The sequence below is a fragment of the Antedon mediterranea genome, chromosome 11 (assembly GCF_964355755.1).
Source record: "Antedon mediterranea chromosome 11, ecAntMedi1.1, whole genome shotgun sequence".
Lineage (NCBI taxonomy): Eukaryota > Metazoa > Echinodermata > Crinoidea > Comatulida > Antedonidae > Antedon > Antedon mediterranea.
The window spans coordinates 19,181,365-19,192,990 of NC_092680.1; positions in this window are offsets into that span (position 1 = coordinate 19,181,365).

Consider the following 11,626-nt stretch of genomic DNA (forward strand, 5'->3'; position numbering starts at 1 on the left):
TAACGGATACTTAATTAGGATCGTGATGGACAGTTAATTTGATTGATTGATTGATCCATCCAGTTGATTGACAGCTATTAATCAACAGTTTTTAACGGAAATCCAGGCTTAAAATAACTGCTAATGCTATATAAATAAAATCATTGTCGACGGCATTGGGAACGTTTCCCTGTGACGATTATTACACGTACGTTTCGCCCTTCGAAATCGGAAATGACTCATGGGAACGATTTTTTTACAGTATATTGTATGCATTTTATTACTTTTATTATCAATAATTGTGATTGTATTTCTGCTTTCATTTTAACGCACTTTACATACCTGTATTTAATATTGACTGTTTACTGGTTGCTTGTTCATAGTTCATAATTCATAGTTGTTGTACTGAGAGATAAATTGTATCATACCGTACTAAACCCTACTATACCATTAGTAAGATGAACTCATCGTTCAACGTTGCAGGCGCAAAAAATGGAATAACCTACCAACTGAAATTAAGTATTCCCCAACAAGAAATCTCATTTCTTTTCACAAAAATAAACTTTTTTTCCCGGATTTTTGTTGCATTCAAGACAGGACCACAATGCAAAACAGGGTTTCTTTTACCTGATTGTGTAATCATGTATAAAGATGTTGTTAAGTAGATAAATAAATCCTCTAGTTAAAGATATAGTAAAACATACGGTAGTTAAACATATCGACTATTTTGGTTAATAGTGTATGCGCCAGTGTGGCAGCTAATGTAACGTTATTATATATAGTCTTATTATAATAAGTACGAATAGGCCTACACTGAAATTGAAAAGCATTAAACTATAGCTTTAAAAACGGAAAATTATAAGAGTTATACAGCTGGCCAAACAGCTGATTACCAGCTGATTTGTAAAGAAATTAAATTTGGCAGTAACCCAAGCAAGGTTCATTTGGGATTCAGATGTCTTTCTTGCGAAACAACAAACCTTGTTATGAATATAACTGAGTCGGTAAACTATTGCTTGGTCCAGGCACGCTATGGGTGAATAGGCATAATGAAGGTAGATAGAACATCAACTAGGTCAGTAACCGTTGATTTATGGCCAAGCGTTTCAGATGACAGGAAAATTATTATTTCAGCTATAGTGTCAAAGAGGAATGAACTCATTTTGCAGGTGGTATGAACTATAGGTGGCGCTGTTATATATTTTTTCTGCGCTAAAAGACCCACCACTAAAAGACGGAAGACCGAAGACAAAACACTGATACAGGATGACTTAAATTGCACTGGAACATACACACCCGGCCCACGACAGGAATAAATGGCACAAAATAGTAGAACACGCTAGGCCTTTTTAAACACATAGTTACACGTTTAGTGTGTTTAAAACCTAAACGTGTTGATAGCTACATGTTGTGTTCCTCCACATGTTTAGCAGTCGATATGTTTAGGTACGTGTTTAGCGTTAATTGCATACAAACTCCACACAACTACATGTTTAAGATCTAAAAACTATTTTTACAGTGTACTGAGACTGCAGTAGGCCTATTTGTTGTCGAGTGAGTACTAGGACAATTTACGATGACGAGAATAATAACAAAAGAAGCCGCTTGTCATTTTTAAATATTTTGCCATCCAGAATGTTTAGTTATGAATAATATTTCTCCTAAGAATAATTTCTGAAAAATTTAAAATGAACTACAGTACCAGTAAAACAACGCCCTCAAATCCGGAACAACCCATATCCTAAAAAGTGTATTCGCAATGACCTATGGTGTAGCCTATTTCCGTTTTATTCATTTTCCTTTGAAACAGTTTTAGCAATTAAAATGGTAATCTTATAACCACACCAGTACCGTAATTATAATTATAATTATACAATTTATTACATTTCCATGCCTTCAATCACGATAGTAATCGGAACGGTAGCTTGCGTTTAAACGTTTGAACGGTAGCTTGCAATTGGGCAAATGACTTTTCGATTAGTAGGTCATGTAATGCTCGTCAAATTGTTGGTCGCGGGGTGTGGGTAGGGCTTGTTTGAAACGACACGCGATCGCAAATCTAAAAATCTAAAATTATGCTATATTATACTAGGCATAAATCAATGTATCAGAGGGCGATGTATGTATATGTTTTATGTACCATAAAAGTGAGAAAAAAAAAGGTTGCCATGTTTTCGGCCAAATTATTCTAGATTGAGGAGAAATTATGCCAGATTTTTTATTAAATATGCTAGACAGTGGTATTTATACTGCAGAATTGGGGTTTTCAAATTATGCTAGATGGTTTAAAATTATGCTAGATAGCATGCCAGATTTGACCACTATGTTGTCAACTGACGAGAGTTGAGTCGAGTGAGTCATGCAGTCACGAAAATGATGCACACTATTCACCCGAAAAAATCTTTTGATGATTTGGGGTAAAAACCAAAAACACTAGGCCTAGAGGGTCAAGGTTGTATAAATATAGATACTGCACTTTTAGAAAGTATTTTGAGGATTATCTATTGAAATACCTTGCCATACTTGATATTATCTGATGTAAATAAACACAAAATAATAATAGCCTTGATACTTTGTTTATTGAAATTTAATTTAATCAATTTCATCTAGAAAGGAATGAGAACTTAAATTTATTCCCATTTAAATCAGATGTGGATACCCATATAGGTCATGTTGACAAGGTAAAACATTGTATCCATTGGCCTATCTATCTGAACTGATGCACAGTATACAAGCTGCCATTTATTCGGAATTTGTTCAAACTCAGTTTTAACCAAGATATCTTTATAGAGATATTGTAATTTAAACTAAGTATCTATATTCAAACTGAGATGATGATGTGCGTCACATGTGAGTTCTGTTACCTGTATAGAAATAGTTTTTGTTTGGATACTGATAGATAACTTTCTATAGCAAACAGAACAGCATTTGCTACGATACTGTGGACAAAATGTAGGGAACCCTAATATTCAATCAATCTAGCTTGGTTCAATTCCCACTAGTAGGCAACGCAAGGACTTGAGCTTGGTTCCCACTAGGACGTAACGGAAGGACGTAAGCGGAATTGTTGACCAATGACAAGCGACAGTTAATAATTTATTGCTTGTCATTGGTCAACTAACTTACGTTGCGTTACGTCATTGTGTTGCGTCTCTAATGGGAACCAAGCATTTAGCGCAACGCAAGTAATTTGACTAATCACAAGTGATGGATTATTCGAACTTGTCGCTTGTTGTCATTGGTCAACTAGCTTGCGTTGCGCTTACGTACTTTGCGTCCTATGGTAACCAAGCTGGCTACGTCTATAATCAATTCCAAATTTTACTGTGCCAATACGGTACAAACTGACAAAAATAATAGCCTAAATTGTTCAATTTTCATGATTCATACTATCATTAATTGAATCAATCGCTGATGTAATTTCCGAAACTGCTTTATTTTGCTTGTCTCATTATCGGTATAAAGTTCACTTACAAAATGCAAACTTACAAAAAGCAGGAATCGTGTTTAATTTATTCAATATCCGTATGAATTGGATTCTGACTAGAATCGGAACTATACAGTTGGCATCCCCTTGAAATTGTGTCCGTTAAAAATAGTCAACTCAATGAAACGAGTAGCAGCACTAGACCCAGATACAAACAGATTTATAAATGGTCAGATGTTTTGCCATACACTGACGTAATTTGTACTTTATATAAAATAAGTAGGCCTACATTGAGAATAAGTAATTCTTGGGTGGGACTCGAACCCGCGACCTCCAGATCACCGTAGCCTGATTTATAATAATGATATTGACAATGGCTTCATAATTGTAAACATATTTCATTACAACTAATATTGGTGATTATGAGCATTTTGATACCAACATTTTTTATCGTATTTATTTTTATTACAATGATGATAGGTAGCCCAGAGATCACAACCCCGGATCGTACGCAGGGTGTATGAGCTGAGGTCTTCATTCCTCGCCTGGAGGTATGATATATAAATGGTCCATTATGCACACCCCTAACAAAACTTCGTCCATCCAGCGACCACTGCACAACCACACGAGTAAGAATCGATTTTTATTGAAAGAACCAGCATTGAACTCTATATTAAGCCTCTAAATGCATTTTACAGAGCCACTATTTTTTATACCATACAAGCATGCTACTCATAATATTATTATTGTTATTATAAACCGCTCGTTTGGCACAATTCCAGTACAAGGTTAATTGACCGTTGCCAGTAAATTTATATCGGAACTGTTTAATATTTTCATATTTTTTTGTACTATGCGTGCAACGATTAATATTCTCTTTCCGTTTATTTATTTTGGCATGACTTCTACAACCATACATTGTGCATGGTACCTTTGTGTTGATACTGAGGTATTGCAAGGTACTTGTATGATATATCGACACATATTATTAATGTTGATAGTAGTTATGTTACGATACGATGAAAGTGTATTACGATCTTAAATAAATAGATCTTAAATAATAAGTTTAACCAAAATAATTATGAAAATGATTGAAACATTGTACGTGTAAAAATATAGGTAAAAAATATATCTCTTATAGAGTTATTGTCATTGTGCAGAAAGTACGCTTCAAATTCAAACCAAGTAATACCAGGGAGTTGTAAAATATTTTACAACTCCCTGGTAATATTAAAGTATACAGTTTCAGGCTTTGAAAAAAAACGCCCGCTGGTGGCCCTACGTAAAACAATAACCATTATGACTACACTAACCATGGAGGTACAAACATTTTTTTTAAAATGTTTTACCTCCATGTATTAACTATTTTAAAATACATATCTAATCATGTCATTTGTTTGGAAGATTGTGGGTCACATGATAAGTAAAAAAATAAGTGCGATCAATACGCTCCACGCATAGCGCGGTGTATTCCTACTACTGAAGCCGCGCCGCCGGACAGGGCAATCGAACCCTTGACAGCATAATAACAATGTTTGCGCATGCTCGGGCGGCTTTGCGCATGCTTCAGCAAGTTACGGGAAAGACTACCAAAGAGTTATATATAAGATCCTTGAAGACTACACGTCACACAAGGGTGGTGGGACACGTCATTGTGATAAGAATGTCGCCGCCTACTCCCTCTTTACCTTTCCATTAACATGCTTGCTAGTTTTTCTATATTCTATATCTCAAGTATAATAACACTCTTAATAAGGCTGTAACCTTGAATATTACCACGCAGAAAATGTACTAATATTTTCCTCATGGCTCGATTGACCTTGGTTCAATCATGTGTATTTTTAAACCCCTCTTTACACTACAAAATATTTGGCCAGCCATATTGACTATATTTTAAATCAAATATTAATCGACCTTCTGGGATAGAATGTCCCATCGCCAAAATATTGACATATTATAGATAGATATGTAGTGATTGAACTGAAAGGTGGGAGGATGCTTAACTACATTATATATATTTTTTTTGTATAATAATGTTTCTTGTGAATCAGATTTTGATTTCGTCAGTTTCAAACCTTTATTTATTTTTTTTTCGTTATGAATGTTTCGAAGATTGTCCAATTTAGGAAGTTGGGTACAGTATTTCAATAATCTACCAATACGTTGTTTCAACTCAGCCCTATTCATCAATTCATGTTAATAAAGGATGTTTTCTTTCCTAAATGCGAATGGGGAATACGGCTACTGGTCTGGCCAACAAAATAGGATAAAAAATTATCGTATCGTTTATTATTTCTTCTTCTCGGTACTGTATCTAGATTTCTCCAGTATCATGCATTTTTTCGAATACAACATCACATGTTCCACATGTACTCCTAAGCACCATACCACAACCTAACTTATAACCTAACCTTACATGATACAGCCACCACATGTGATACACATAAGATGCTGTATTACATAATAGTACACTGATACTGGACAATATTATAGTATGTGGAGATACAGTACTGGGAATCTGGTATTGTGGTAAGAAATACCTGTACAAATATTTATCTTCAATAGACAAATTTCATATTGGTTGTACGTACATAATAATTCAATACCCACAAAACAAACAAAAGATTGAAACCAATACAAGGCAACATATGATACTGGTACCGAAGTCATTTTCTGCTCAAAAACATAGAGCGGAATGACTTTTTAACTCGACAGCTGTGTAACTTCGACAAACTTCCATAGGTTATAAGCATGGTATGACGGTATCGTGAGCAAAATGATGACAAAGCGGAAATTGAGTGTATATTATTAATATCGTGGAATGTCGTTATGATTATGAAGGTTTTATCCTTCAACATTGATTTCTAGTTTGTCATAATAATCTTCAAAGAAAAATAAATATAGTTTGAGGTCGTCAGTGATATTAAACATGAAATATGGTAATTAACATCCTAAAGCCTATATATATGTGGGTGTTTATGACCCAGATTCACGTTACAAAGGACTAAAATACATTCTGTCCCTAGGCTACTTCTCCCCTAGGCCTAACTATCCAAATTCATGATTTGAAAAATGATTTTAAGGAATTCCTAGGTCCCACAAACGTTGGTCATGGCAATGTTAACAAAAGATGATAAGGTAATATCTCAGTCTTGGATCATGATGTTAATGAATGGTCAACGAGTATTCTTTACAGTAAGAGTACCTTAAATATAAGCATGTATATGAACATTAAAAGTAATCGATGTGTCCACGCTGAACCAACCTTCTTACCACCTCCTCCCCGCTATGCTTATAGTACATTATATTAATGTATGATATAAATACTATATTAAAATATAGTGAATCATCTAAGATAAAGCTCTGTCTACACTATCAAACTTTATGTGATGTGCCCATATATGGACATGATGATGTCATATCACTACCATATTTGGACATACTGTATCACCGCCTTGTGTAGTACATATTAATGCATGATAATATAGAATTTAAATACTATCTATATAAAAATAGTGATCATCTAAGATCTGTTTACACTATCAAACTTTATGTGACGTGCCCATGGACAGGATGATGTTTTATCACTACCATATTTGGGCATATCACTACCATATTTGGGCACATCACATTTTTTTTGTCAAACTACTTTGATAGTGTAGATAAGACAAACGATGACAAATTACGACAAGGTTTTGGTCAAGGTTAACTTTCATGGGAAATGGATGGGCTATTTACAAAGATACCAGTAAACAGAGTGATATCATTACAAGGCCATTATAAATAGATCAATATCATTTTTATTATGCTAAGATTCTTAGAAGGTGCCTTTAACATTCGTATCTGCGTATATAATATAATAATATTGTTTCATCATTACTCATACTACTGACAGTTCGTGAAGACTCCCCGCCCCCTCAACCTGCATCTCCCCTTCCCCCTTCCCTAAACTAAACTAAAATCATGGATCCGAATGCATGGCGTTCTTCAACTAACGCAATTTTGCCTGAATAGAAACGCTCCCAGAATACCACCTGTTAAATGAAAACTGTAAAATAATACCGTAATTAGATTAGAATTGATGTCACTAATAGCAACAATGAAACTGATAATAACAATTATTTGTGAACTGTGTACACCGTATAAATGACTGAGAGGTTTGAACTTTTATTGACCGGATATTAAAATAGTATTTTAACCTCGTGAACTATTGCACTAATAACTTTGTATTCTAAATAGAAGCTATTCCGTTAACAGTCTTCATGTTATTTAACCAATACCGGATACAAGCTGAGAGTTATCCGTGGATTTTGAACTATAGAACGCAATTGATACCCTACAATCGACCTTTTATTTATAAAAGTAAACACTTTCATAGAATGAGATACATTACTCCATGTTTAATTAAAGGATATGCCATGATTGTTAACCCCGAATGTTTGGCCGACGCTTCTTTTTTTATATCCCTTGTTGCTACGTAAATGTTTTGCTGCAATTTTTATTGTAACAATGTAACTATAATTGTAAATAGTAAACATTTTTATATTTGCATTTTTAATTGTATTGTTATCATTGCTTTTTATGATATATTTTGAAATCCTGGATCCCAAGAAAATCAAAAGGTTTACTACAATACCGGTATTATCTCGTTACCATTTCCGTAAAAAAAAAAGAGTTAGGCTAAGTTTTCATTTTCTGATCCTATCTAAATGTCTTTATAGTGATGTATTAAAGCTCCTTTATGTGATACGAAAGAGTGACATTTCACAATGTATTTGTATACAGTGCCACAGTATATAATTGTCATTACAAAATAGGCATGACAGTGACAATTGCATTTGATATTAATAGTAGGCCTTATGTCAATTTTTCTGTAATTAGGCTCTATATTATGCAATGATATCGGTTGACCTAAAAACCCTCAGCGTTCACTGAATTTGTTCTTCCTGTCCAACAACACGGTAGGATGCCCACTAACTTGTGATTGTTGTTGGTTTTTGTTGTTTGCAATCGGTTTTTCCAATATATGGAACACAGCCAAGTGCATCCACTGCCGAAAACTTCTCGAAATCGCAAATAAAGGTAATCAACTCATAGCTGGAATGTAATAATTTAATTCTATAACAACAAAATGCAAATCGAAACAAATTTGAAATGGGCCCATAACCCTATCTATCCATCCGAATTTCTACTAATTATAATTTAAGAGAATTGGATGAAGCGTCAAATCATCCGAAAATAAGTATAAACTTGGGATATTGAACAAGTTAGACCAGTACTTGTCGTGTTGTGATAAAAACAACTACCTTCTTTTCTGTATTCTAATAATAATTGACCCAATTTTTGTTGCGGGTATGGTTAATTAACCTGAATAATATTGCTTTCCTTTGTTTTGAATGTTTTTGAAGATTGTGTGAGGAGAATCATACCACTATTTAAAAACAAAGAGCATAATTCGGTTAAATTGGATGGATCTGTTGATATTTTTTTTTATTCCATTGCTTGTTTCCGTCTAATTTTGTCTAATGTCAGTAATATCTAAATGTTGTCTTGTTATCTTTTGATTTTTGCTTGTATATAATATGTTATATTTTACGACTTTCAACCCTGTTAATGGTGACGTTTGGTCACTGTAGGGTGATGATGAAATAAAATAAAATAAAATAAACAAATTAATTACAATTTAATTCGAGTTCTAAAAGTAAATGTAAAACACTAAAATACTCTGAAGATCTAGAGTTGTGGAGGTCCAAGTTAACTTACAACTTCAATAGTTGAATGTCTTCCTCACAAATAACATGCACCGTGTGTGTAGTATGGTATGTTGGCTTTAGGAGTCAAAATCCAGGCCAAAAATCATGTGACCTGATGATCAACATTCCCTCATGATATTCATGCAGTTTTATGAGATAGATTCTAACTGACCATTGTGTCTAGCTATACTGAGTACAGTATTTGTAAAAATGTAATCCATGTCAATATATATATATATATATTACATCTAGTTTTGTTAATGTCTTTCAATGGTCAATAAGAATCTATTTCATGATAGCTGACGAATCGGGTGTGAATTTCCCTCGACCAACTTAAATATAGTACTACCAACACCTTCCTTTTTATTTACGTGTGCTTAATTTTGGTTATGTAAGTTAACTATTCATATAGGCTTGAGCCATTATAAGCTAAACTGAATCAATGTTATTGTTTTTTATCCTACTGAACTTGGAAGACGAATAGGTCAAATGTAATGATCTAGTTTCATAAAATATGCTGTTTAGTTTAAAACACATGTTAGGAACTATAGGCCTACAATTTGCGTGTAAACGACGTCCTTGTCTAATTCCAATACGTGATATTTACAAGGCTTTGCGTACTCGGATATAATCTATCGAATTTAAATTAATGACCAGCTGATTCTATATGGCTGTGAATACAAAAACAACTTGCATTTTAACAATCAGATTTTGGCGAAGACTGTCCACTACTCATGTCAACTAATATTTAAAAGTTTGTGGACTTATATGCAAGAAAAAAACACATAGATATTAAAGTTTGAAATAGTGTGGGTATATCGTTTAGACTAACATTTTAAAAGCATGAGGCCTAATATTATTATTCTTTTTAGCAATACATAGTTTATGAATCAAATTAATACTGAATTAATAAAAATGTATGTCGTACAATATTGAATTGCTGTAGCGTGTTAATAATAGAGGGCTCACTTGTGAATTATAAAGGTCTCAGTCGGCCACATGATGCTGATGTGCGTAAACATTCCTCGATTTGTTTATTGAGTGGACGATGTATTTTTTTTTCTTCAAATAATAAGATAGATAGTTGTTAACATTATTCCGCAGTTTGTTGAAAATGTAAATATAAAATAATATTAATCTCTTATTTTTAGTATTCTTTCATAATTAATGAATTATCATAGTTCAATATTCTATTTATAATATTAAGAATTGTAGTTAAGTTTACTAAAGGCTGAAAATGAGAATTCTGACTCGACATGCGCAAACCCAAAAGTTTTTGAGAACAGAGGGCGCGTTTATACAACACGCTATTACACGCATATTCCGTGTAATGAGATTTTACAACAAGAGCTAATTGGCTGAATCCTAAAATTTTGTGGATTCCCGGTTGCTGTTGGCGTGTTGGAAGTGTCCTCAGGGTATTGTTTTGACTTCTCGTAAAATAAAAGTATGTGCTGTGAAAATGTTGACCAAATCTAGTAGATAATTGAGCCTTTTTTTTGTGCATATTTTAACCGATTTAGCACTTAACATTGACGCTAATCAAAATGTTGGCATAATTTGACAAAATGGAGCATAGTTTTATCCTAATTCTAAAACATTTTTTTTTTCTAATTTCAAAAGCGGAACTGCAAGGTTTTTATGGAGTTGACCTCGGCCCGTGCAACACGCTAACAATCAAAGACGTGTTTAAATTTAGGGTGTTGTATAAACACAGCTAGAGTCTGAAATGTATGCAGAAATATATACATTTGTTCTGTACAGTACGGACAGGCCACGGACGTTATTCATTTCAGACTATATTTACGTTACACAAAATGTTTACTACTGCAGATTGTTAAACAAAAATAATTGATAATAAATCATTAATTCTTACATTATTGAATAAAAAATGTGAAAGAACAATAATTAAAAAAGTCGAGCTGCGTTTTTAGTCGTGTGGACGCGACTCTATAGTTCACTATGTCGGTCGGTCTGTCTGTCGGTCCGGTATCACTATGCGTTTTAGCACGCGACTTATGGCTGTTGGCCTTCTTTCTCTTAAGTAGGGTAGGTTATTTTAAATTCATCAAAGAATCGGTGTCAGAGGGTTATTTTGCTCTTTCGTTCTCATGTGAAGGAAAAATGTGCCGGGCTTCTGGCCACAACTTGTAACTCATTGCAAAAGAACAAAATCAGGCTTTTACTTAATTGCAACAACAAAGCATTTTATTAAACTGTGACAACAAAATGTTTTGCTCGGAATGCCTACCTGACAGTACTCCTAATACACGCATGTCTGCGCCATTATTTTCAGTCAGAAACTTGCAATTTTCAGGATGTCCTTCTGGTAGTTGAAAGTTTCTGTATCTATTATCAATGGTCTCATTATACTCGGCTTCAGAGCACGGCACAAGTACCACCAACGTAGCAGCTAAAACCAGCACGTTCGAGAACATACCGCTTGTAGTATTAAAGCATCACTTGG